Source organism: Somniosus microcephalus, chromosome 1, assembly GCF_052327205.1.
Source record: "Somniosus microcephalus isolate GS21.2 chromosome 1, FLI_Smic_1.0, whole genome shotgun sequence".
Classification (NCBI taxonomy): domain Eukaryota; kingdom Metazoa; phylum Chordata; class Chondrichthyes; order Squaliformes; family Somniosidae; genus Somniosus; species Somniosus microcephalus.
In genome coordinates, this window is record NC_140987.1 from 207191352 (window position 1) to 207213214 (window position 21863).

General features: G+C 51.2%; 1 long non-coding RNA gene across 1 annotated transcript in view; it reads left to right on the forward strand.

The window, feature by feature from the left end:
* Nucleotides 1–21086, forward strand: part of LOC147124558 (uncharacterized) — a 41738-nt gene extending 20652 nt beyond the window's left edge. The window contains exons 2-3 of the long non-coding RNA XR_015079992.1: nucleotides 20852–20933; nucleotides 21022–21086. This is a non-coding gene — a long non-coding RNA (uncharacterized LOC147124558). The remainder of the gene's footprint in view (nucleotides 1–20851; nucleotides 20934–21021) is intronic.
* Nucleotides 21087–21863: the final 777 nt, after the last annotated feature.

Consider the following 21863-nt stretch of genomic DNA (forward strand, 5'->3'; position numbering starts at 1 on the left):
CCCTCCCTCTCACCACCTCCCTACCCCCTCCTCCCTCTCACCACCTTCCTCCTCCCTCTCACCACCTCCCTACCCCCTTCCTCACTCTCCCCCCCCCCTCTCCCTCTCCCCTGCCCGAGCCCTCTCCCCTGTCCGAGCCCTCATCCCCCGCTCCAATCCCTCTTTGCGCCCCGGGGCCCGGGCCTCGGCACCTGGATGAATGCGTTCCCTCGGCCGTCACCCTGATGCTGTTGGCCAAGGCGAACACCTGCAAAGACATGGCCCGGCCAAGTCCAGCGCCCCGGTCAGCTCGAGGTCCACAGCCGCTGTTCGGCTGCAGGCCACAAAGCACCCGAGCCCAGCGCCGGCGATGGCTCCACGGAGCTCCATGCCGCCCCACGCACTGACATGGCCCCGCCCTCCCGAGCTGGCTTGAAGAGCGCCGATTGCGGCTGAGAGAGACGGCCAGTGGGCCCGGTTGCCGGGGTAACCCTTCCCGCTCTCCAAGCCCCGCCCGAGATCAGCACTCCCGAGAGCCCCGCCCAAGCCGAGCGGGGGAACAGGGAGAGACGCCGCGTCTCAGCTGCTCCTGCTGCGCGCGCACCCTTTACTAAGGGAGCGGCGCTCAGCTGAGGCCTGCCCCTCCAGCCTTCACAAAGATGGCGGCGATCAGGGGCCGCTTGTTGACTGGGGTCGGGAGGTGCCTAGCTCAGGCGTGGGTGCGGAGGAGAGGCCGAGGCTTCGAGGCCTACCTGGAAAAACGGGGAAAGGTAGGAAAATTAATGAGATGAGATAAGTTAATTACTTTCTAAACCTTTTTTTTTATAAACAATATGTGTTTTAAAAGCAACGTTTTTTTGAAAGACGCTGAAAGCGGGAAAAAGAAAGGAAAAGTTTGGAATCAAGATGGCGGCGACACACCTCGGTTCAGAACGATAAGGCCCGCCCACACACGCACCGATTGGTCGACCGTCAGGTCACCAAAACGTAGGATTGGTCAATCGTCCCGTCACTCGACCGTAGGAGGGCTCGGCCGCACGCGCCAGGAACCCGGCGTACGATTGGTCGACCTCGAGGTCACTCTGTCGCTAATGAGCGGATAATGAGATGCTAATGAGCGGAATTTTGAACATTTTTCGGATACCGCAGGCGTGATTTTTGTCCGGCCGAAACGTAAATACGCTTACCACCGTTTCGGAAAGGTAAGCTTTCTTTCGACATAACGCACGCATAGGTACGCTCTATAACTTTCGAGCGCATAGCCGGACAGACGCACATGTGAGGACAGACAGAAGGACAGACAGACAGAAGGACAGACAGACAGACAGACAGACAGAAAGAAGTATCCGTTTATATATATAGACTAGCTGAAGGGCCCGGCGGTGCCGAGGGTCTTTTGAGGGCATGTTGTTGTTGGAAGAGAGAGAGAGAGCGACTGGGGCGGGGGGGAAGAGAGAGAGCGACTGGGGAGGGGGGAAGAGAGAGAGCGACGGGGGGGAAGAGAGAGAGCGACTGGGGGGGAAGAGAGAGAGCGACTGGGGGGAGAGAGAGAGAGCGACTGGGGGAAAGAGAGAGAGAGCGACTGGGGGGGAAGAGAGAGAGAGAGCGACTGGGGTGGAAGAGAGAGAGCGACTGGGGGGAAGAGAGCGCGACTGGGGGGAAGAGAGAGCGCGACTGGGGGGGAAGATAGAGCGCGACTGGGGGGGAAGAGAGAACGCGACTGGGGGGGAAGAGAGAGCGCGACTGGGGGGAAGAGAGAGAGCGACGGGGGGAAGAGAGAGAGCGACGGGGGGAAGAGAGAGAGCGACTGGGGGGAAGAGAGAGAGCGACTGGGGGGAAGAGAGAGAGCGACTGGGGGGAAGAGAGAGAGCGACTGGGGGGAAGAGAGAGAGCGACTGGAGGAAAGAGAGAGAGAGAGCGACTGGGGGGGAAGAGAGAGAGAGAGCGACTGGGGTGGAAGAGAGAGCGCGACTGGGGGGAAGAGAGAGAGAGCGACTGGGGGAAAGAGAGAGAGAGAGCGACTGGGGGGGAAGAGAGAGAGAGAGCGACTGGGGTGGAAGAGAGAGAGCGACTGGGGGAAAGAGAGCGCGACTGGGGGGAAGAGAGAGCGCGACTGGGGGGAAGAGAGAGCGCGACTGGGGGGAAGAGAGAGAGCGACGGGGGAAGAGAGAGAGCGACTGGGGGGAAGAGAGAGAGCGACTGGGGGGAAGAGAGAGAGCAACTGGGGGGGAAGAGAGCGAGCAACTGGGGGGAAGAGAGAGAGCGACTGGGGGGGATGAGAGAGAGCGACTGGGGGGGAAGAGAGAGAGCGACTGGGGGGAAGAGAGAGAGCGACTGGGGGGGAGAGGGAGAGCGACTGGGGGGAAGAGAGAGAGCGACTGGGGGGAAGAGAGAGAGCGACTGGGGGGAAGTGAGAGAGCGACTGGGGGGGAAGAGTGAGAGCGACTGGGGGGGAATAGAGAGAGAGATTCGGGGGGAAAAGAGGGAGCGACTGGGGGGGAAGAGAGAGAGCGACTGGGGGGAAGTGAGAGAGCGACTGGGGGGGAAGGGAGAGAGCGACTGGGGGGGAAGAGAGAGAGAGAGCGACTGGGGGGAAAGAGAGAGAGAGAGCGACTGGGGGGAAGAGAGAGAGAGAGCGACTGGGGTGGAAGAGAGAGAGCGACTGGGGGGAAGAGAGCGCGACTGGGGGGAAGAGAGAGCGCGACTGGGGGGGAAGATAGAGCGTGACTGGGGGGGAAGAGAGAGCGCGACTGGGGGGGAAGAGAGAGCGCGACTGGGGGGAAGAGAGAGAGCGACGGGTGGAAGAGAGAGAGCGACTGGGGGGAAGAGAGAGAGCGACTGGGGGGGATGAGATAGAGCGACTGGGGGGGAAGAGAGAGAGCGACTGGGGGGGAAGAGAGAGCGCGACTGGGGGGGAAGAGAGAGAGCGACTGGGGGGGAAGTGAGAGAGCGACTGGGGGGGAAGCGAGAGCGACTGGGGGGGAAGAGAGAGAGCGACTGGGGGGGAAGAGATAGAGCGACTGGGGGGGAAGAGAGAGAGCGACTGGGGGGAAGAGTGAGAGCGACTGGGGGGGAAGAGTGAGAGCGACTGGGGGGGAAGAGAGGGAGCGACTGGGGGGGAAGAGAGAGAGCGACTGGGGGGGAAGAGAGAGAGCGACTGGGGGGGAAGAGAGAGAGTGACTGGGGGGGGAGAGAGAGCGACTGGGGGGGAAGAGATAGAGCGACTCGGGGGGAAGAGAGAGAGTGACTGGGGGGAAGAGAGAGAGCGACTGGGGGGAAGAGAGAGAGAGAGAGTGGATGGGAAGGGGGGTTGGAGGTGTGGGGGGGAAGGGGGGTTGGGGGGGAAGGGGGTGTGGGGGAAGGGGGGGTGGGAGGCTGTGTGGGGGGTGTGGAGGGGGTGTGGGGGGGAAGGGGGGTGGAGGGGGAGGGGAGGGGGGAGAGGGAGTGTTGGAAGGGGAAGGGGGAGGAGTGGGGGGGAAGGGGGAGGAGAGGGGGGAGGGGGGAGTGGGGGAAGGGGTGGGGGGGAGCGGGGGAAGGGGGGAGGAGTGGGGGAAGGGGAAGGGGGAGGAGGGGGAGGGGGTGGAGGAGGGGGAGGGGAGAGTGGGGGAAGGGGAAGGGGGGGCGATGAGGGGGAGGGAGGGGGAAGGGGAGGGGGACGGGGGAAGGGGAGGGGGAATGTGGGGAGGGGGGAGGGGAGAGGGGGGACGGGGGAGGGGAAGGGGGCAGGGGAGGGGAAGGGGGGTAGGGGGGAAGGGGTGGGGAAGGTGGGGTGGGGGAAGGGGGGTGCAGAGGGGAGGAAGGGGGGGTGGGGAGGGGGGGAGGAGGGTGTGGGGGGGAAGGGGTGTGGTGGGGAGGGGGGTGGGGAGGGGGTGGAAGGGGGAAGGAGGGGTGGTGGGTGTGGGGGGGTAGGGGGTGTGGGGGTGTGGGGGCTGTGGAGGGGGGGTGGGGGGGCAGAAGGGGGTGTGGGGGGGGAAGGGGGTGTGGGGCCTGTGCGGTGGGGGGTGGAAAGGGAGGGTGGGAGATAAATTTAAAGTACAGGAAACTTTGTGCTATCCGGCACCCACCCTCTCCAGAGTTAATGTTGAGAGATACAGAGATTCTTATCTCCGTATTTGACAACAAACACTGTTGCTTAGCAACAGCTTCTAAACACTGGGTGTGGCCCTAAAGCTCTGTAGCTAAAGCTGTTGCTATAGCTACAGACCTTGCACATCTTGACTGTTCAAACAAAGCAAAATAAAAAACGGCTGCTGATTTTTGCCACTGGCTCCAGATTGCCGGATAGCTCACCTCCGGATAGCACAAAGTTTCCTGTACTTATAAAACATTTTTGGTGAATCTTTCTATAACATACACTTTACAACCTCACCAATCTTTTTATTAAAAAAGGGGTGCTCACCTCAGTGTGTTTTATCACAAACAATGGCCGCCGCTTGCTTTTCAGTTGGAAAGATTAGGCCCCGCCCACACAGTCGATTGTCTGTCACAGACACAGATTTGGAGCACAGAAGCCCCACCCACTCTATGTTCCTGTACTAAGATGGGCGCGCATGCACTCTGTTACACACTGAATCAAAATGGCGTCGCACTGAAACTTTTTGCCCTCCTTGACACAGATGGCTGCTGTTAACTTGGGGCTGTCAGCAGAAGAAATTTCCTCAGCTGCAAACACAGGATCTTCAGATTATTATTCAGGGCTTGCGACCTACCCCAGTTGCTTATGAAGCCTCCCCACCTAATGACCCCGGGAATGGAGCTGAGGCAGCACACCCTCTGCCCTCTGCCAGTGTTTGTCTCTGTCTAGGCCGGGAGCCTGGGTCTAGAGTTGCACTGCTGGCAGTTGGAGAAGCCTAGGCCCCGGGCCTGGCAAAACGGTGAAAGGTAGGAGAATTATAGAGTTTAGACAAAAGATTTACAAATTAATTAACTTTTTTTAAAAACAATGTGTGTTTTAAAAGCAACTTTTTTTTTGCTGGAACTGTAGATTTGAAAAGAAACATGCAGAAAGCGGGAAAAAGAAAGGAAAAGTTTGGAATCAAGATGGCGGCGACTCACCTCGGTTCAGAACGATAAGGCCCGCCCACACACGCACCGATTGGTCGACCGTCAGGTCACCAAAGCGTAGGATTGGTCAATCGTCCCGTCACTCGACCGTAGGAGGGGCCGGCCGCACGCGCCAGCAACCCGGCGTACGATTGGTCGACCTCGAGGTCACTCTATCGCTAATGAGCGGATAATGAGATGCTAATGAGCGGAATGTTGAACGTTTTTTCGGATACCGCGGGCGTGATTTTCATCCGGCCGAAACGTAAATATGCTTACGACCGTTTCGGAACGGTAAGCTTTCTTTCGACATAACGCATGCGTAGGTACGCTCTATAACTTTCGAGCGCATAGCCGGACAGACGCACACATGAGGACAGACAGACAGACAGATAGACAGACAGATACACAGACAGATACACAGACAGACAGACAGACAGAAGTATCCGTTTATATATATAGAATATATACATGCCACAAATGCCTCAAAAGTTTAAAGAGTATTTCTTTCCTATAAGAGATCCTGGCTCATTGGAGTTCAACTAATGTACAACCTTACTGATAGGGTCAAGTTCTGTTATGAGAATATTTTATTTTACCAAAAATCAAAGTTCTTTCGATAAGGTCCCACATAAGAGATTAGTGTGCAAAATTAAGGCACATGGGATTGGGGGCAAGGTATTGACTTGGATAGAGAACTGGTTGGCAGACAGAAAGCAAAGAGTTGGAATAAACGGGTCGTTTTCCGAGTGGCAGGCAGTGACTAGTGGGGTACCACAAGGATCGGTCCTAGGACCCCAGCTGTTCACAATATATATTAATGATCTGGACGAGGGAATTGAATGTAATATCTCCAAATTTGCAGACGACACAAAGCTGGGTGGGAGGGTAAGCTGTGAGGAGGATGTCATGAAACTCCAGTACGATTTGGACAGGTTGGGTGATTGGGCAGAAACATGGCAAATGCACTATAATGTGGATAAATGTGAGGTTATCCACTTTAGTGGCAAAAACAGGAAGGCAGATTATTATTTGAATGGCAATAGATTGGGAGAAGGGGAAGTGCAAAGAGACCTGGGTGTTATTGTGCACCAGTCACTGAAGGTAAGCATGCAGGTGCAGCAGGCGGTTAAGAAGGCAAATGGTATGCTGGCCTTTGTAGCAAGAGGGTTCGAGTACAGGAACAAGGATGTCTTGCTACAGTTGTACAGGGCCTTGGTGAGACCGCACCTTGAGTATTGTGTGCAGTTTTGGTCACCTTACCTGAGGAAGGACGTTCTTGCCATGGAGGGAGTGCAGCGAAGATTCACCAGGCTGATACCTAGGATGGCAGGAATGACGTACGAGGAGAGATTGTGTCGATTGGGCTTATACTCACTGGAGTTTAGAAGATTGAGAGGGGATCTCATCGAAACCTATAAAATTCTGTCAGGTCTGGACAGACTAGATGCAGGAAGGATGTTCCCGATGGTCGGGGAGTCCAGAACCAGGGGCCATAGTCTAAGGATAAGGGGTAAGCCATTTAGGACTGAAATGAGGAGGAATTTCTTCACCCAGAAAGTGGTGAACCTGTGGAATTCTCTGCCACAGAAGGCGGTGGAGGCCAGTTCATTAAATATATTCAAGAAAGAGTTGGATATATTTCTTAAGGCTAAAGGGATCAAGGGATATGGGGAGAAGGCAGGGACAGGGTACTGAATTTGGATGATCAGCCATGATCTCATTGAATGGCGGAGCAGGCTCGAGGGGCCGAATGGCCTACTCCTGCTCCTATCTTCTATGTTTCTATGTTTCTCATATTTCTAAGGTTCTTACATTTGTTCTTTGAAAGACAGCGCTCAGGTCTCTGTTATTATTGTTAGTAACATTGTTAGTTTTAAAGGGGGAAAAATTCGGTTGCTTTGCGCCTCCCATTAGCACTCTAACTGGGCGCTATTGGGGTGCAAAGCAGCTAGCGCCTGGGCACAGCGATGTCTGCGCCGCTCGCGAAATTGACGACATTTTGCGGCGGCGCTAAACACTACTGCCACGATCTCCTGCGCCCGCAGATCGTGACGTCAGTCGAGTGCACAACGCCCCGGTAGTGCCCCGGACTTGAGTGGCGCCCCCTGCCTTACCGCCTGCCGCTAGCAACGACAGGTTGAGGGGAGCATTTTGCAGTTGGGAAGGGACTGGGGGAGCGCTATTTAAAGGTGACCGCTTCCTGCCTTTTTTTGTCGGCGACATTTTTGCACCACGCATTCTGAGAGAGAGAGAGAGAGACTTCTGGAGAGATTCAACGATGTGTGAAGGAGTTTTGGGTACTGAGCAGCACTTTGCAGGTTCATTTTGATTTGACCTTCCTTGTATCGATTTAGAAGAGACTGTGGGGGCTGCACTCTGATCACTTTCCCTGGGCCTCTCCATTGTTCTTTCCAGCAGATTTGATGTACAGGTCTCTCCAGGCCGAGATTCAAGGCTGCAATGAGCAGGGTGTGGGTGGAGAGCAAGATCACCCTCCCCTTTAAGAACTGGCCGCGCCAATGTGTCTGTGTTCCATTGCTGACTGACATCACATGAGCTTCGCCAGCGCTCTGAGGTAGTGCCTCACTCCTCGGCGTTAGCGTCTTAAGAGAGGTGTGTAGCGCCTGATTTAGCGCTCCAATCACCAAGAAGCCAAGTTTGCAGTCGGAGGCGATAATTAGCGCCAGGCACTAAACTTTGTGCCCGGCCAATAATTGCTCCCCAAACGGGGCGATACCGAATTTCTCCCCCAAAGCATTTTACAGCAATTTAATGGCCCTGATTTTAAAAAAAGACTTTCAAGTGGCTTATAATTCGCGATGGGAAGTCAACTGCCACCAGCGAGTCTCCAATGGAGGACTCGGCCGATTTTAATGGTTGGGCCTAATTTGCATCCCCCTAGCCAGCTGCCTATCTGGAACGGGCAGAAGGAGGCTGTGGGCTGGCTTCAGGCAGGCCAGATTGAAGGGGTCGACCACTAGCACCAAGGTAAATCGCAGAGATGGGGGGAAGGTCTGGACATCATAAGCCCCTGATTAGCATATATTATTGAGGTTCCCACGTGAGTCAGGAGGCAGCTTCGGCTGCCTAAAAACAGGGCCAGTTAAGATGGCAACAAGCGGAAAGGAAGCATTAAGGCCACTAAATTCGGCTCCGTAATGCTCATTGTAATGCCCTCTCTTAAACACGCATAGCTGAACACACAGCAGGAAGGTCCCCCCACCAGCGCTATTTAAAGGGATCGCCACCAACTTGCAGATTACTTGCTGATTGATTTCTACTGGCTGTTACTGAGTTTGAAGAAGTGTTTGGTGGTTTGTACAGTTATTTCAAGTTGCTAAAGTCTACAGAGAGTGGTGTGGCACGTCCTGAAGGGCTTTGTCCTGACTTCAAGGATTCTGCACAGATTTGCTCCAAAACATGGGTGCACTTGTTATCATTCCACTTGCCTACAGCATGACCTGGAGAATGAGCAGAGGTGACACAGAACAGGACAAGCTGCAGGAAGAGAGGGGGAGAAGGGCTCTCAGCAGGAGATCATATCCCCCCAGGGTGTTCAGGGAGCAATACTCCTATCTGAACCACAGTGTGGAACAGGTCGTCAGACGTCTATGCTTCACCAAGAAGGTCCTCACTGAAATCTACCACTTGCTGCCGCCACAACTCCAACCTCAGAGCAGGGCAAAGACCGCATTGCCAGTGGCTGTGAAGGTGATGGTGGCCATGAACATTTATGCATTGGGCTCCTTCAAGCCTGGAGCAGGAGATATTTGCAACATCTCCCAGTTTCACATGCAGTATTCCATAAGGGAGATAACTGAGTGTCTGTATTCCAAGAGAGCTGAATACATTTCCTTTTCTCTGACCAGAAAGCTGTAGACGGAGCAAGCACACAGCTTTGCGAGGATTACAGGCTTCCCCATGGTGCAGGATGTCACTGACTGCACGCACATTGGTTTGTGGGCGCTGCATGTAAACTCTGAGATGTACCGTAACCAAAAGGGATTCCACTCCTTCAATGTTCAGCTGGTGTGCGAACATACTCAGCGAATCATGCAGGTCAATGCCCGGTATCCTGGGAGCAATCATGATGCCTTCATATTGCGGCAGTCCATTGTCCCATCTGCAGTTGAGCCACCACGACAAACCAGAGGGTGGCTACTGGGCAACAAGGGCTATCCATTAACAACATAACTCCAGTGCGCAACCCACGCACACGTGGGCAGTGTTCATACAATGAAAGCCATGCTGCCACATAAAATATCATCGATCAGACCACTGGCATGCTGAAGCAACGCTTCCAGTGCCTGGACCACTCTGGAGGAGCCCTGCAGTACTCGGCAGAGCGGGTGTCAAGATTTGTGGTGGTCTGCTGCATGCTGGCACAACCTGGCCATCATGGGGGCACAGCCCTTGCCACCAGCCATATGCCGACCAGTTGAGGAGCAGGAGGAGAAAGAGCAAGAGGAGGAAGAGGAGGAGGAGGGGGAGGAAGAGGAAGGGAGAAGGCAACCCATACAGACCTTATCTGGCCGGGCTGCCCGTGACCGACTCATCCGGCTGCAATACCAGTAAACACAACCCCAATTCCACATTCACCAACAGTCCCACACTCCTTATCTTAACCTTTGTCACTAACCATCACATCGTCCGCTTGGCCACAATGCAAAAATAAAAGGCAACACAAAATAAACATTCCAAACCAAAATTTATAAATGAAATCATGCCATATTGCATACAAGCATAAACTAATCACCCTTGTGCATTCCCTTAGTGCCTGTCTTCCGTATGCCTTTGCCTGTCCTAGTGCTCCTATGCAGTGCTATCCCAGTGGTGCAGCATAGCTGGTGGAAGGCTGCAGACTTTCAGTGGGGAGACTGCAGATAGCCTTTTAGGACGAACTTGAGCAGCTCTGGGCCTAGAAGGCCCGGCTGTAGACTGCACCACCTCAGCATGGGCGGCAGCTGTCTGGGCTGGCTGGCTGACAGGCAAAAGCAAGGGCACTGGCAGAGTGACAGTGCTGGGAGGACGAATGCTGTCATCCTGAGAGAGCACAGCAGATTTGTGCTCCAGTTACACAGTCACTTCCCCAGGTCGGCACCTCAGCATTCCTAGTACAGGTAGACTACCCTTTATCCGCACTTCCGAAAACCGAAATCCTCTGAAAACCGAAAGGTTTCGTTCAGCGTAAGTCATGCGCACGACCCCGACCCCCGCCGACCCCCACCCCCGACCCCCCGCCGACCCCGACCCCCGCCGACCCCCACCCCGACCCCCTGCCGACCCCCCCGCCGACCCCGACCCCCGCCGACCCCCCGCCGGCCCAGACCCCCGCCGACCCCCCCGCCGACCCCCGACCCCCCGCCAACCCCCGACCCCCCCGCCGACCCCCACCCCCGACAAATTTCCCAGTCTTATAAAATACCTTCTGAAATCCGAAATTTTCCGAAAACCTAAACACGGCTGGTCCCGAGGTTTTCGGATAAAGGATAGTCTACCTGTAATCTGTTGGAGGACAGATTGCTGTGACACCCTGAAAGCCCCTTTGAATATTGGTAAGCACAGCCATGATGACAGCAGTCAAGCTGCACTTGCATAACTCCAGTCTGAGCTTCCACTGCAGCACCCAGACATTTGGTGGCTTTTGCTTGTGCTGCAATGGAAGCTGAGACATCGGCCATCAGACGTGGCATGATGGTTGGGTCCACAAGTACGCTAATCGAGTTAGCCATCATTTCCATGCTGGAAAAGATGGGCTCCAAGCTTTGCATAAAGCCCTGCATCAAGTTGGTGTCGGACTCCTCCATGCTCCTTAACATTGCACTCGGGCTTTCTGGCAGGCCTGTCAATGCACCAAGCATCTCATTGTGTATACCCATCCACTTTCTACTGCAGCCTGCCTCATTGAAGTGCTCATCTGGGTCCTCTGCAACAGAACTCGTGTGAGACCTCGCCATCTGGGGAGCTGGCACCTGCGCTATCCCTTGCCCCCTGCCCTGGCTGCAGGCCACGAGTGCCCAGTGTTTCACCACAGGCAGATCCATTGTCTAACTTATCCTCTAAAGTACGCGGAGTGTCAGTATCTGAGCTGGTGGCTGCGAGTGTGAAATCGCTGCTTTCTTCCTCTCCCAGTTCTTCCTCCTCCACCACTGCCTGGCCAGGATGCAGTTCTTGGCTATCTGATAGGAGAAAGGCATAAGGGTAGGGTTGTGGTGAGGGAGGGTAGGGAAAGCAGGAGGTGCATGCTTATATCAGTGCAGCTTGAAAATCAGAAGAGATTGTGGAATGAGGGCAAAGTGGGATGTGAGAAGGAGGATTAGGTGTAAGGATACCATCATCTTCGATTGTTTCAGCCCCACCACTGACCACGGGTTCAGAGACGGTCACTCCAATAATCTCTAGCACCATCTCCTCCATGGGCTTTCGGTCATGCAGGCACGCCTGTCCCCCTGGAGGTAGCCCCTGCTGCCTCCAGTTATGAGTCACCTTGTCAAGACAGAGGGAAGTGTGTGTGAGTGTCAGTGAGTGTGGTCCAATGTATTAGGGTGATGTGCCTGTCATGGTTGAATAGCTGGCAGTGTATGCAGGCTGTGAGGTGTGGGTGTGAGGCTTGCAGCAGTGCTAAGTGTGAAGGGCAAGGTGAAGCTATGAATGTGAGGTATGAGTCGTGATTGATAGAGATTGTTGGCAGGTGAGTGATGGGGGTGTGGTGCATTGAGCAGTGTGTGAGGCTAGTTGTGCAGTTGGTGGGATATGACATCTGAAGATAAATTCACTGACCTTGCCAACTCATGTGAGGTCATTGAGCTTTCTGCGGCACTCCATCCCGGTCCTCGGGGCTTGACTTCTGACATTGACTGCCAGGACTATCCGCTCCCACTGCCTTTGCAGCGTTTGTCTGGAGGGCTTCCTGGCCCCCTGTAGATAGAGGAACACTCTGCACCTTTTCACCAAGATCTCCGGTGCAGCATCTGAGAACTTTGGAGCACGCTTTATGCCCTGTTGCACCATAATTCAGTGTTCTTCTTTCTCACACTCTCTTTCCCAGCCACTTCCAGCACCTGCTCCTGCCAGAATGCACCTCCCCTTTAAGTGGTGCAGGCTGGCTTTAAGTACTGCAGGCTAGCTTTAAGTTTTTTTTATTCGTTTATGGGGTCAGGGCGTCACTAGCAATGTCAGCATTTATTGCCCATCCCTACTTGCCCTTGAGAAGGTGGTGGGGAGCCGCCTTCTTGAACTGCTGCAGTCCATGTGGTGATGGTTCTCGCACAGTGCTGTTAGGTAGGGAGTTCCAGGATTTTGACCCAGCAACGATGAAGGATCGGTGATATACTTCTAAGTCAGGGTGGTGTGTGACTTGGAGGGGAACTTGGAGATGGTGGTGTTCCCATACGCCTGCTGCCCTTGACTTTCTAGGTGGAAGAGGTCGCGGGTTTGGGATGTGCTGCCGAAGAAGCCTTGGCGAGTTGCTGCAGTGCATCTTGTAGATGGTACACACTGCAGCCACGGTACGCTGGTGGTGAAGGGAGTGAATGTTTAAGGTGGTGGATGGGGTGCCAATCAAGCGGGCTGCTTTGTCTTGCATGGTGTCGAGCTTCTTGAGTGTTGTTGGAGCTGCACTCATCCAGGCAAGTGAAGAGTATTCCATCACGCTCCTTACTTATGCCTTGTAAATGGTGGAAAGGCTTTGGGGAGTCAGGAAGTGAGACACTCACCACAGAATACCCAGCCTCTGACCTGCTCTTTTTGCCACAGTATTTATGTGGCTGGTCCTGTTAGGTTTCTGGTCAATGGTGATCCCCAGGATGTTGATGGTGGGGGATTCAGCTATGGTAATGCCATTAAATGTCAAGGGCTAGTGGTTAGACTCTCGCTTGTTGGAGATAGTCATTGCCTAGCACTTGTGTGGAGCAAATGTTACCTGCCACTTATCAGCCCAAGCCTGAATGTCATCCAGGTCTTGCTGCATGCAGGCACGGACTGCTTCATTATCTGTGGAGTTGCTAATGGCAATGAACACTGTGCAGTCATCAGCGAACATCCCCACTTCTGACCTTATGATGGAGGGAAGGTCATTGACGAAGCAGCTGAGGATGGTTGGGCATAGGTCACTGCCCTGAAGAACACCTGCAGCGATGTCCTGGGGCTGTGATGATTGACCTCCAACAACCACAACCACCTTCTTTTGTACTAGGTATGACTCCAGCCAGTGGAGAATTTTCCCCCCAATTCCGATTGACTCCAGTTTTACTAGGGCTCCTTGATGCCACGCTCGGTCAAATGTTGCCTTGATGCCAAGGGTAGTCGCTCTCACCTCACCTCTGAAATCCAGCTCTTTTGTCCATGTTTGGACCAAGGCTGTAATAAAGTCTGGAGCCGAGTGGTCCTGGCGGAACCCAAACTGGGCATCAGTGATCAGGTTATTGGTGAGTAAGTGTCGCTTCATTGCACTGTCGACAAGACCTTCCATCACTTTGCTGATGATTGAGAGTATGCTGACGGGGTGGTAATTGGGTGGATTGGGTTTGTCCTGCTTTTTGTGGACAGGACATACCTAGGCAGTTTTTCACATTGTCGGACAGATGCCAGTGTTGTAGCTGTACTGGAACAGCTTGGCTAGAGGCACGGCTAGTTCTGGAGCACAACTCTTCAGCATGACAGTCAGGATGTTGTCAGTACCCATAACCTTTGCTGTATCCAGTGCGCTCAACCATTCCTTGCTATCACGTGGAGTGAATCGAATTGGCTGAAGACTGACTACTGTGATGGTGGGGACCTCAGGAGGAGGCTGATATGGATCATCCACTCAGCACTTCCGGCTGAAGATGGTTGCAAACGCTTCAGCCTTGTATTTTGCACTCACGTACTGGGCTCCATCATCATTGAGGATGGGGATATTCATGGAGCCTCTTCCTCCCGTTAGTTATTTAATGGTCCACCACCATTCATGACTGGATGTGGCAGGACTGCAGAGCTTTGATCTGATCCATTGATTGTGGGATCGCTTAGCTCTGTCTATAGCATGTTGCTTCTGCTGTTTAGTTTGCATGTGGTCCTGTGTTGCAGCTTCCCCAGGTTGGCACCTCATTTTTAGGTACGCCTGGTGCTGCTCCTGGCATGCTCTTCTGCACTCCTTATTGAACCAGGTATGGTCCCTTGGCGTGATGGTAATGTTAGAGTGCGGGCTATGTTGGACCATGAGGTTACAGAATACAATTCTGCTGCTGCTGATGGCCAACAGCACCTCATGGATGCCCAGTTTTGAGCTGTTAGATCTGTTCTGAACCTATCCCATTTAGCATGGTGGTAGTGTCACACAACATGATGGACAGTGTCCTCAGTGTGAGGACGGGACTTCGTCTCCACAATGACTGTACGGTGGTCACTGCTACCAATGCTGTGCTGGACAGATGCATCTGTGACATGTAGATTGGTGAGGACGAGGTCAAGTAGGTTTGTCCCACGTGTTGGTTCTCTCACCACCTGCCGCAGGCCCTGTCTGGCAGCTATATCCTTCAGCACTTGGCCAGCTCGGTCAGTAGTAGTGCTAATGAGCCACTCTTGGTGATGGGCATTGAAGTCCCCCACCCATAGTACATTCTGTGCCCTTGCTACTCTCAATGCTTCTTCCAAGTAGTGTTCAACATGGAGGAGTACTGATTCATCAGCTGAGGGAAGCGGTAGGTGGTAATCAGCAAGAGGTTTCCTTGCCCATGCTTGACCTGAAGCCATGAGATTTCATGGGGTCCGGAGTCAATGTTGAGGACTCCAAGGGCCACTCCTTCCCGACTGTAAACTACGGTGCCGCCACCCCTGCTGGTGGGACAGGACATACCCAGGGATGTTGTTGGAGGAGTCTGAGACATTGGCTGAAAGGTATGATTCTGTGAGTATGACTATGGCAGCCTGTTGCTTGACTAGTCTGTGGGACAGCTCTCCTAATTTTGGCACAAATCCCCAGATGTTCATGAAGAGGACTTTGCAGGGTCGACTGGGCTGGTTGTGCCATTGCCGTGTCTGTAGCCGGTTCCCAGGTCGATGCCGGAGTTTGACCATACAGAAAATATAGCAATTGGACCATGTTGAAATGCATATAGACCAGGACTATTAAATTGGGCATATTGACAATGTGAACAGGAAGAAAATATCTGAGTGTGCCTGACTGCATGACGGAAAACTGGCACCTAAGTAAGAATTGTGCTTATTGGGTTGAAAAATTGTCGGCATGCTCTTACCGACCTAATTTTATCGCTGAAAAATAACATGTTGGCTGATAGGGTAAAAAATGTTACTTAAAAAATTGAAAGGATGTTATAATGAGTTAGATTCCCTGTACTCTAAATGCCAGTAATGTGTCCATCAAAAACAGTTGAAACTAGCGACCACATTTGTGTTTGTCGATATTTTTTGCTTCCCACTTGAAGCTGTGTTTTTTTTTACTCTGAAGAACCATTTGTTCTTAAATTTGTTACTATTATCAATTTTTACTTATCATTTCATATCTGTGTTGTCCATTTTTCTTAGTTTGTTTCCACAGCTCCAGCTGTTTTAATTCTCTAGCTGCTTTCATTACTTTATAATAATATGAACATTCTCCATTTCTCGCTGTTTCTGCCTTTTAATTATTAATTTTCTATAATTTTCCCTTCTTATTTTTCATTTATATCATCCAGAATCATTCTAGAATGCAAAGATAAAATCCGGCTTCTATTCTCCACTGCTAACCACCTTCTTAAGCCCCTTTCCCCGGTCTCCTCCACCCTCACTTCCGACAACAAGTGTGAGGAGCTCATGGACGTCTTTGTCTCTAAGATTGAGACCATCTGTTCAGCTGCCTCTGCCACTTCCCTTCCTTCCCCTAGCCCACCGAACCAAACTTTCTCTAAGGTTCCCCCCTGCCCTTGCCCTGAACTCACATCTTTCTCCAGTTTCTCTCCAATCTCCCCTCATGCCCTCTCCATGCTCATCTTGTCCATGAAACCCACTGCCTGCTCCCTCGACCCTATTCCCACCAAACTGCTGACCAGCCAACTTCCTTTTCTGGCTCCCATGTTAGCTGACATTGTTAATGGTTCTCGGTCCTCAGGTGCTGCCCCCCTCTCCCTCAAATCTGCTGTCATCACCCCTCTCCTCAAAAAACCAGCCCGTGACCCCTTTCGTCCTTGCAAACTACCGCCCCATCTCCAACCTCCCTTTCCTCTCCAAAGTCCATGAACGTGTTGTCACCTCTCAAATTCGTGCCCGTCTTTCCCGTAACTCCATATTTGAATCCCTCCAATCAGGTTTCCGCCCTTGCCACAGTACCGAAACGACTCTAATCAAAGTCACAAATGACATCCTTTGTGACTGTGACAAAGGTAAACTATCCCTCCTCGTCCTTCTTGACTTGTCTGCAGCCTCTGACTTGGTTGACCGCTCCATCCTTCTACAACAGTCCTTTAACTTACATATAGATTGGACTAGCCTAATCAGTAAAAATAATGAGGAGGAGGAATTCCTTGAGTGTTTGAGGGATGGTTATCTGGATCAATATGTCGAGGAACCAACTCGGGAACAGGCTATATTGGACTGGGTACTGTGCAATGAGAAGGGACTAATCAGTAATCTTGTTGTACGGGGACCCTTGGGTCAGAGCGATCATAACATGATCGATTTCTCACTCGAAATGGAGAGCGAAGAAATTGACTCAGAGACTAAGGTCCTGAATTTAAACAAGGGGAATTATGATGCCATGAGACGGGAACTGAGTAGGTCTGATTGGACAACGTTCCTGGGAGGACTGGAGGTAGATAAACAATGGCAAACATTTAAAGATAGAATGACAAAATTGCAAAAATTGTTTATACCAATCTGGCATAAAAGGAAATCTAAAAAGGTGACTCAACCGTGGATAACAGGGGAAATTAGAGACAGCATAAAATCCAAAGATAGGGCGTATAAAATAGCCAAAAAAAGCGCCAGAGCGGAAGATTGGGAACAGTTTAAGATAGAGCAAAGGAGGGCAAAGGGCATAATCAAGAGGGGCAAAATAGCTTACGAAAACAAGCTGGCGGAAAATATAAAAACTAACTCCAAAAGCTTTTATAAGTATATCAAAAGGAAAAGACTGGTGAAAACCAAAGTTGGTCCATTGCAGTCAGATACGGGGAATATATAATGGGAAATAAGGAAATGGCAGATCAACTAAATGCATACTTTGGGTCAGTCTTTACGAAGGAAGACACAAAAAACCTCCCTGGGATATCGGGAAAAATAGGGACATTGGCAAAGGAGGAACTGACGCAAATCAATATCTCTAAGGATATGGTGTTAAGGAAGCTAAAGGGATTGAAGGTGGACAAATCCCCAGGGCCTGATAACATGCATCCTAGGGTACTGAAGGAGGTGGCCCTAGAGATAGCGGATGCACTAAGGATGATTTTTCAGAATTCATTAGACTCGGGAACAGTGCCGATGGATTGGAGGGTAGCTAACGTTACCCCACTATTCAAAAAGGGGGGTAGGGAAAAAGCAGGTAATTACAGACCTGTAAGCCTTACATCAGTTGTGGGCAAAATGCTGGAGTCCATCATTAAGGATGAAATAGCGGAGCACTTAGCAAATGGGGACAGGATAGGACAGAGTCAACATGGATTTACAAAGGGTAAATCGTGCTTGACTAATCTATTGGAATTTTTTGAGGGAGTAACTGGTAGAATAGATGGGGGAGAGCCAGTAGATGTGGTGTACCTGGACTTCCAAAAGGCCTTCGATAAGGTCCCACATAAAAGATTAGCATGGAAAATTGAGGCTCATGGGATAAAGGGGAAAGTTTTGGCGTGGATAGGGAACTGGCTGTCAGATAGAAAACAGAGAGTTGGAATAAACGGCTCATTTTCTGAATGGCAGGCAGTAACAAGTGGGGTACCACAGGGATCTGTCCTGGGCCCCCAGCTGTTCACAATTTACATTAATGACCTGGATCAGGGAGTCGGATGCAGCATTTCCAAATTTGCAGACGACACTAAACTAGGAGGGGGGGTGGGCTCAGAGGAAGAGACCAGGAAGCTCCAGAGCGATTTGGACAGACTGGGCGATTGGGCGGATAAATGGCAGATGCACTATAATGTGGACAAGTGCGAAGTTATCCACCTTGGGTGCAGGAACGGGAGGGCAAATTATTATTTAAATGGCAATAGATTGGGAGAGGGGGAAGTACAGAGAGACCTGGGTGTTCTTGTACACCAGTCACTGAAGGCGAGCATGCAGGTGCAACAGGCGGTCAAGAAGGCAAACGGTATGCTGGCCTTCATAGCAAAAGGGTTAGAATACAGGAACAGGGATACCTTGCTGCAGCTGTACAGGGCACTGGTGAGACCACACCTCGAGTACTGTGTACAGTTTTGGTCGCCTCATCTGAGGAAGGATGTTCTTGCCATGGAGGGGGTGCAGCGGCGATTCACCAGGCTGATACCAGGAATGGCGGGAATGACCTATGAGGAGAGACTATGTAGTTTAGGGATGTACACACTGGAGTTTAGAAGATTGAGAGGGGACCTCATAGAAGTGTATAAAATTCTGACAGGTCTAGACAGACTGGATGCAGAAGGAATGTTTCCCTTGGCGGGTGAGAACAGAACTAGAGGACATAATTTAAGGATAAGGGCTAAACCATTTAGGACAGAGATGAGGGGGAATTTCTTCACTCAGAGAGTGGTGAACCTGTGGAACTCATTGCCACAGAGGGCAGTGTATGCCAGCTCATTAAATATATTTAAGAGGGAATTAGATATATTTCTACGGGCAAAAGGGGTTAAGGGTTACGGAGAGAAGGCGGGGACGGGATACTGAATTAAAGGATCAGCCATGATCTCATTAAATGGCGGAGCAGGCACGAAGGGCCGAATGGCCTACTCCTGCTCCTATCTTCTATGTATCTATGTAACGCCTCTCCACCATCGTCCAGCTGGGTGGGACTGCACTCGCCTGGTTCCATTCTTATCTATCTAATCGTAGCCAGAGAATCATGTGCAACGGCTTCTCTTCCCGCTCTGGCATTGTTACCTCTGGTGTCCCCTGAGGATCTATCCTTGGCCCCCTCCTATTTCTAATCTACATGCTGCCCCTTGGCGACATCATCCAAAAATACAGCATCAGTTTCCACATGTACGCTAACTACATAGGATTACATGGGATTACATAAGATATACGGCAAAGAACAGGCCATTCTGCCCAATCAGTCCATGCCGGCATTTATGCTCCGCTCGAGCCTGCTCCCGTCTTTCCTCATCTAAATCTATCAGCATAACCCTCTATTCCCTTCTCCCTCATATGCTTGTCTAGCCTCCCCTTAAATGCATCAATACTATTCGCTTCATGACACCCAGCTCTACCTCACCATCACTTCACTCGACCCCTCCATGATCTCTAAATAGTCTGACTGCTTGTCCGACATCCAGTTCTGGATGGGCAGAAATTTTCTCCAATGAAATATTGGGAAGACCGAAGCCATTGTCTTCAGTCCCCGCCACAAACTCCGTTCCCTAGCCACTGATTCCATCCCTCTCCCTAACATCTGTCTGAGGTTGAACCACACTGTTCGCAGCCTCGTTGTCATATTTGACCCTGAAATGAGCTTCCGACCACATATCCATGGCATAACTAAGACCGCCTATTTCCACCTCCGTAACCTCGCCCGTCTCCGCCCTTGCCTCAGCTCATCCACTGCTGAAACCCTCATCATGCCTTTGCTACCTTTAGACTTGACTATTCCAACACACTCCTGGCTGTCCTCCCACATTCTACCCTACGTAAACTTGAGGTGATCCAAAACTCTGCTGCCTGTGTCCTAACTCGCACCAAGTCCCGTTCACCCATCACCCCTGTGCTCCCTGACCTATATTGGCTCCCAGTTAAGCAACGCCTCAATTTCAAAATTCTCATCCTTGTTTTCAAATCCCTCCATGGCCTCGCCCCTCCCTATCTCTGTAATCTCCTTCAGCCCCACAACCCCCCGAGATATCTGCGCTCCTCTAATTCTGCCCTCTTGAGCATCCCTGATCATAATCACTCAACCTTTGGTGGCCGTGCCTTCTGTTGCCTAGGTCCTAAGCTCTGGAATTCCCTGCCTAAACCTCTCCACCTCTCTTTCCTCCTTTAAGACACTCCTTAAAACCTACCTCTTTGACCAAGCTTTTGGTCACCTGCCCTAATTTCTCCTTATGTGGCTCGGTGTCAAATTTTGTTGTCTTATAATACTCCTGTGCAGCGTCTTGGGACATTTCACTACGTTAAAGGTGCTACATAAATAAAAGTTGTTGTTGTTGTTGTATATCTTTCTGTTATCTCTGTTCTAGAACTCCATGTTTTGTCCTTAGGTAAGCCCAAAGCCACCTTAGAAGACATTCCTATTCACTCCCATTAGTTACAGCATGCATAACCAGACTGAATAGTGAACAGTAAAAGCAGATTCTTATCAAATGCACACTTGTGAAGTGTAGTACAAAGCTTCATATACTTACGTGGGACATGCACTTTAAAATGCAGTGTTAAAAAGCTGTTGTTTATATTTGCAGTATTATGACAATTTAAGATATCTTAAAGACATTTTTATCAGCTACATCATGAAAGGTGAGCTGATAATTTGGACTATTTAGATGAACAATTTACAGATTAGAATTTTCAGATGTGAAATGATGACCTACAAACTGCTTTAGTGTCCTTTACAAAGCCATAAACTTTATATACACTTTAATTAAAACTAACTCCAGTAGAGGAGCATTTAGCTTATAAAAATAGCTAACTGCAGCGACTCTGAGCACTGCTGATTGTATTATCTACCCAGCAGGAATGTTTTCGAAAGCAACTTGGAACGTGGTCAGTGGATTTATGGAGGAAAGACTATGCCAGGATCATAGAGTGTTCAGCAGGTATAAATCAGAGTGCCAAAAAGGTTAATGAAGTATTGAAAGTTATCAGTATTGGGTACTTTATTTTTTGTTGTTTTTACTATTTTAGCTACTTCATTGCTCTGCCAGTGCCATGAATGCCAATTACAGCACCAGCAAGGTAAGCAAGTTAAGAGTACTTGGGAAAAAAACACTCAAGTGTTATGCAAAACTTTAGTTGTTTATCAATGTTTTGGGGATTAGTTAGTTACCTTTATAGATGCATTGCTGTGAAATGTTAGTTTGGGGTTCTCTTGCGGGCTCAATGGATAATCGCACTTTGTGGTGCAGTACAGTACAGGAAGGTGCCAAGTTGATCTTTAGTCTGTGCTGAATTAAATAAACTCAATCAGGGCAGTAGTGCGTATGACTGGCTTGAATGTCCATGGGCTAGAGAGGGAAAAATGAACCAGGGTTCTCGCCCCTGATCACAATCCAAGCACCACTGTTGGAAAGTGCACAGGGTATTGTGGCGGAGACCACATAGGGACAGTAACACAATTCAGTATGTATAGCCAATGTTGTTATCGCTCCACGTTATGTACGGAACTTGGTTGGGTTACCGGGGCAGGTTCCCTTTAAGAGTCGTCGATTGTGTGATGACGTCATAGCCCTGCGACGAGGCCGAGTCCCTCATGTATCGATTTGTATGTGGGTTCAATGACGAGATATTTATGAAAGAGAATTTGGGCTAGATTTTCAGTATAGGCAGTTTTGGGGCGCTAACCTTAGCGCCCGCCCGAAGTTAGCGCCCGCCCCAAAGTAGCGCCCCGTTGCCGGAAATTCAGTGGCTTCGCCCTAAGAGGTTGGTGGAGCGCTAAAAGAGGCGTTCCACTACTATCTTTAGGTGCTAAGCCGGCGGTCCAGAGGGATAGCGCCCAGGCGGGGCGCAGCGCGGGTGCGGTCATTTTT